The sequence below is a fragment of the Sturnus vulgaris genome, chromosome 1 (assembly GCF_052056855.1).
Source record: "Sturnus vulgaris isolate bStuVul1 chromosome 1, bStuVul1.hap1, whole genome shotgun sequence".
NCBI lineage: Eukaryota > Metazoa > Chordata > Aves > Passeriformes > Sturnidae > Sturnus > Sturnus vulgaris.
In genome coordinates, this window is record NC_142243.1 from 4,134,958 (window position 1) to 4,140,657 (window position 5,700).

The window sequence follows — 5,700 nt, forward strand, 5'->3', positions numbered from 1 at the left end:
GAGCGCGCGCGGGGCCGGCAGGGGGCGCGCACGGGGCCCGGCCGGGCACGCGCGCGCATGCGCACAGGCGGCGGCGGCGCCGGTGCGCGCTCCCGCGCCCCCCCTACCTTCCGTGAGGGGAGCGCTGCGCCCCCGCGCGGCGGGAGCGGGGAAAGGCGGCAGCTGCCACCCCCCCATGGGCGACACGGGGCACCCCCAAAGGGACACCCCGGCCCACGCAGGAGTTTGCATATGGTGAGAAGTGCTAACCCTCCCGAGCTGTGGGTGGGACAGGGTGACGCCTGCCCCGCTCCCTCAGGTGACCCCAAAAGTGTGGCTGTCACTGGGGTTGAGGACGCTCCACTGTCCTCGAGCACGTCCCCAGCCCCGCAGCAGGGTTTGTGTGGGGTGGCAGCACTGCACCTCCCGTGGGGTGCATGGAGGGTGGTACCTGCTCCCCCTCAGGTGACACATGGCACCCCCAGGAGTGTGGCTGTCCCTGCGTGAGGGGCACCCCATTGTCCCTGAGCATCCCCATGTTGTGTCCCCCTGCAGTGTGTGAGGCAGGATGGTTCCTGTCCCCACCCAGGTGACACATGGCACCTCCAAAAGTGTGGCTGTCCTTGGGGGTTGGGAACACCCCACTGTCCCTGAGCATCCCCGCAGCCCCAGAGCCACATTACACCCTCCCTGCTCAGTGTCCCCTTGTTCCAGCCACATGCCAGCCTTGGGGACAATGGGGGATCGCAGGGGGCTCAGAGAGCGGTGTTGTTTTTTCAATAACCTCAGTACTTGAGCTCCAAAGGCTTTGTAGCTTTTGGGCTCGGTGCTGTTTTGCTTTGAGCTGCTCCACAGCCGTCCCTCGCTGCCCGGGGGCTGTGCAGGGTGGGTTTAGGGCCGTGGGCAGGAGGCCAAGCTCTGCTTTCTCCAGTGTGGGGGGTCTTCCCTGGCAGCCAGGCCAAGCAAGCCCATCTCAGGAGAACTTCCCATCCCCGGGAGTTAAACCCTCTGTGAAAGAGAATCCAAACACCGGTTACATAAAACAAAATTTAAGGCAAATCTTGGAGGGGGAAAAAAAAAAAAATACATTTCCCACACACGCTTTCCCCACTGCCTCCTCCTCCTCACCCTCTCCCCTTCTCCCTCTCCCACTCCCAGAGCCAGGAGCATCGGCACTGATGCAATGTTGGCGTAATTGGAGTATTCAGGCTGCTATTTTGTACCTGTCTGTTTATTTGAGAGACAGCCTCAACCTCCTAATGAACGTGTCTGAATATTTATCTGCTGCTCCTGAATGGTGCATTTGTGTTTCAAATGCATAACTGTTATTTTTATTTAGCTGCAAATTGCTGTTTTTATTTCTCTGGTGTACCTGCTTGGAAATTGCTCTAGCATGAAGTTAATGCCAGGCTGTTTTCTATTTTTAAGTTCTTTTTTAATTAATGCTGTGCTGATAAAAGTGTAAAGAATGGCTTTGCAGTCCCCTTCTAGCTTGTCATGGAGCTGAGATGTGAAGACTGTGGCATCACCTTGGAAGGAACTGGCTCACATGGAGGGATGAGGAATCCCATCCAGTTGGGATGGTAGAGGAAACATGGGCAGAACCCTGGGAGATGGGAAACTCCAGTGACCAGGGGCAGCTCTGTTCTCCTATGCTACACTCGAAGGTACCTTTACCAAATAGCAATATTTCTCAAAAATCTCTATTTTTCTTCCTCCTAAAAGGTTTCCTCCCTTCCTCAGTGGCAGAGGCTTGGTCCCCAGGGCAGCACACTACAGGATGGACATGGGCCAGACTGGTGCCTTGAGCCTTTTCCCCTGGATAAAATCCTGCCTTGCACAGGGTGCTGACCCCAGGAACGCTTCTTCTTGGAAAAAAAAACCAAAAACAAACATGCCAGTTCCCAGCACTGTCACCAGCTGGTAAGGGGCAACCTCAACACCAGGACCAAAAAGACTTCCTCCCTGCCTATTCCCAACTAACTGTGGATGCAGCACATCACAAAAAGGACTTTAAGAAGCATCTGACTGAGAGCACCTATGAAGCAATACCTGTCCTTGTGAATAAATCCTTCATGATACACCTGACTGCCCACACTCTGGGCTAGCACAAGGTTTGGGCTGTACAGTCAACTTGGACTTCTAAAGTTGTGTTGGGTTTGGTTTTTTTAGATAAAAGAACAAAGCAATAAAAGAAGAAAAAAAACAGGGAAGGAAAAGGAGGGTGAACACATTTTTGGAAAAAGGTTAGAGGTGGGTGAGTGGGGACAACACATGGAAACCCCAAATGTCCCTTTTGTGATGGTACTGCTGCAGATTTGGAGTCCTTGGATCCAAGGCACACTGCTGGATCCTTGTTAGGTTGTGCAGGATGGCAGTAAAATCAGGCAGGATTTTGCACCCAGCCATAGCTGACACGAGAGACCATGAGCAAACTGGACCCCCAGAACTGGGTCACATCTGGGGTTGGCTGGGGCTCATCTCCAAGGTGATTTCAGTGGGAAGGGCTTTGTGCATCCTCTGCCAATGGAGGGGCTGTGGGCACAAACCCACAGTATGCCTGTGCCACCTTCCCCACGCTCTTGGGTCCTGGGGTGCTGCCAGACTGCTCTGACCCACTTTTATCAGAGATGATCTCTGTGTCTGGTGCTGGTTTGCCAAGAGGACCCATCATCTTTGACACCCCTCGGGTGGCTGAACCACCTGGCTCCTGGGCACACCATCACCTCTGGCTGACGTCTCCCAACTGCCCAGGGCCCAGCTTTCCCTCTCCTTTTAAATCTGATTCCAGCTCTGCACTTCTTTGCACCTGATAAGCATCCTGGTGGGGGGTGTTTGAATATGTCCATATTAGTTTTCTGCTTTGCACCCCTCAAAAGGACTCCAAGGGGCAGGATGGGATTTAGGAAGTGCATTACTCAATCCCCTTCTGGGGTAGCCTTTGAAAAGCCATCTCCATTTCCTTCCCTGGGTGTGAGATGGGACACTGTGACCCCCAAAGTAAAGGGGAGCTCCCAGCACAACAGGGGAGATTTACTTCATGGTGGAATTTGTAGGAAGACACAAAGGAATGGGAGGTTCAGTCCTCGCCTTCCTCTTTTCAGATTGCAAGCATCTGGGCTCAGAAACAGAGAGGTTTCAGCATCCCTGAAAAATCTGGGGGCTGTTAAAGACATGCGAGAAGGAAGAGACGAAACGTGTCTGTGTCCCCCTGCTGCTCTCCATGGGGACCAGCAGCAGTGGGGGAGCAACGAGACCACAAAATGGGAGGCAGGAGGGAGCCTGCAGTGAACGTGAAAGGATGGAGGGGAGGGGAGAGCGCTGCTCCTGCCACAGAGTATTTCTTTTAATGGAGGGAAAGGAGGAGAAACCCTTCGCAGAGGCGTAAGGAGGGGAAAAGGTGCAGGCAGGGGAGGGGGAGAGAGCCACAGGCAGGAGTCCATGGCTGCTGGGATCGGCGCGGCTCCTCAGTTCTCAAAGACATTCACGCTCCACCGCATTTACGTCTCGGCGCGTTTTCCAGGCAGATGCTCCAGCCCCGCTGGCAGAATCCCCTCGGAACCCCCCCAAACCCGCAGGCGATTCCCCCGCACGCAGAGGGAAGGCGGTGGGCGGGGGGTGTCGGAGGGGTCCGGGCTGTGTTCGGGGGCTTCCCTGGGCCGGGGCAGGGAGGGCACCGGTCCCGGTACCACTAGATGGCAGGCGGCCCCGCTCCGATCCCGCTCCCGCTCCGCTCCCGCCACATCCCGGCCCCGGCGCGGGGCCCCCCGGCTCCCCGGCATCCCCGCTGCGCTCCCGAGCAGCGCCCGGGACAGGCTTTCCGTGCTGGCATCCCTTGGAAAACCGAGGGGCACCCGAGCCAAAGGCTCTTTCGCAATGCGGGGAGAAAGACGGCGGGGACAGTCCTCACAGGCTCCGACGCCTTCCCGAGACAAAATCCTGCCTTTCCCTTCCCTCCCGCCTGCGCTTTTGGTTTCCTTCTGTTTTTCTTTCCTTTTTTATTTTCCCCTATCCCTCTCCAAAGGGCTGCCTGCTTTTCCCTAGCTCTTTGCAAGCGTCAGGGTTGCAAAATCAGACAGATGCACCCTCCGAACGCAGGCTGAGCTGCAGCAATGTGCACACAAGGTCCAAGCTGATTTCCCAGCACTGGAGGATTTTTAGGCTGCCCCTAAACTAAGCAGGGCCTGAGGCAGTCTAATGAATAGCTTCACCTGGCTTTCCTCTACAGGACTGCATTTTTTCAGCCTTTGAAACAGTGTGGCTGCATCCAGACTGCTCCTTGGGCACAGCCCCCAGCTCCTGCTTTCCCCCAAGGAAAAATGGCAAGAGAAATACCTAGCCCTCATCCAAACCCATGGCACAGAGCATGCAGATAACCACGGGATAAATCCCTAGGCCCTGCTGTCATCTCTGGGGGTCAAGTTGGCTGCAACAACCACCTCAGCTCCTTTCAGTGCTCCTCTGCATCCCTCCTCCTGTGAGCCATTCCAAGGGTGATGCTGCTCTGTCCCTGGGCTACCTGCAGGGAAGGATGTTCTGAGGGTCCATCTGCATGTGGAGTTTCCATGTGCTTTGCTGTCATCACCCCTGTGCTGGACACGAAGAATTGGAATATTTGGCATGTGTGTGTGGGAGACACTCTGGATGTTACTGAAACTCACCCCCTCCTGGGACAGGGCTTTTTTTAGACTGAAATAGGAAGCACAAACCTCACCCTGAGCTTCCTCTAGGGTTTGGTCCTTCCTAGATGTTTCTCCTTACTGGAAATTTCTGCACCTCTGGCCTGGATCCAGCCAAATGCTTAAGCACAGGCTTAGCTTCAAACCTGTATTGTCACAGTGTCTTCTTGGATGGGTCGGATTGTCTTGTTCCTCCTCACCTCGGGAAAGCTCGTGCCTCTCCATGCTCCTGCTATGAGATGATGGCAGTGGGAAGCAGAAGTATCAGCTCACTTTGCCTGAGCACCAACCACGAAACTAACCCTGTCCATGTTCAGGAAAAGAGTTATCAAATCTATGAGGGCATGGGAATGCTGCACTGTGAAGATTTGGGGTCCCAAGCATGAGCACCTGCAGCCTTGATGTGTACAGCTCAGCCCATCCTCATCCTCTCTGCTCTTCTCACCAGGGGACAGTCAGGTAATGCTTAAATTGCCAGGAGTGCAGTGAATATTTGATACTGGCTGAAATGGCCAAGTAAAATCGCAGCTGCTGTCACCATCATGGACTCAAAAATTTGCTTCCATATCAATAACAAGCCACAACACCCATTCTCCAGGGACTAGGACCACCAAAAAAGTCTGATCCATTTGGTCACACCCTCCAACAGCTTGGACCCTCATGATCTCCCAGGTCTGGCTGTGTAAGAGCTCTGATGGAAACTCATTATGATTTCTTGACCCTTCCCCTGCCATGAATTTAAATTCCTCAAACCCTAATGCAAGCAAATGAAGTGCATATTGATTAAGGGCCTTTTATGGATGTCTTGCAGAGCATATTAAAAATTATTTAAAACTTGCATTCCAGTATTAATGACTCTTGTCTCTGGCACTTTGCAGCAATTCAGTCTTGACTTTTAATTGAAAATCTTTAGTTAAGACAAATTCTTACAGCCAGGGAAGATGAAGTGCTCCTTCAGGTACGTGCCATGGAGGGGCTTTCAACCTCAAGGTTCCCAAGTTCCCAAGTGGCTGTGAAATTCTAGAGAGGAGTCTCTGTCCTT

The 5,700-nt window shown here is 53.8% G+C and overlaps 1 long non-coding RNA gene across 1 annotated transcript; it reads left to right on the forward strand.

Moving 5' to 3' along the window:
* The first annotated feature begins 3,226 nt into the window (after positions 1–3,226).
* Positions 3,227–5,498, forward strand: LOC148225054 (uncharacterized). The gene is made up of 2 exons (XR_015798793.1): positions 3,227–3,363; positions 4,208–5,498. It is a non-coding gene; the product is annotated as an uncharacterized LOC148225054 (long non-coding RNA).
* The last annotated feature ends 202 nt before the right edge of the window (positions 5,499–5,700 follow it).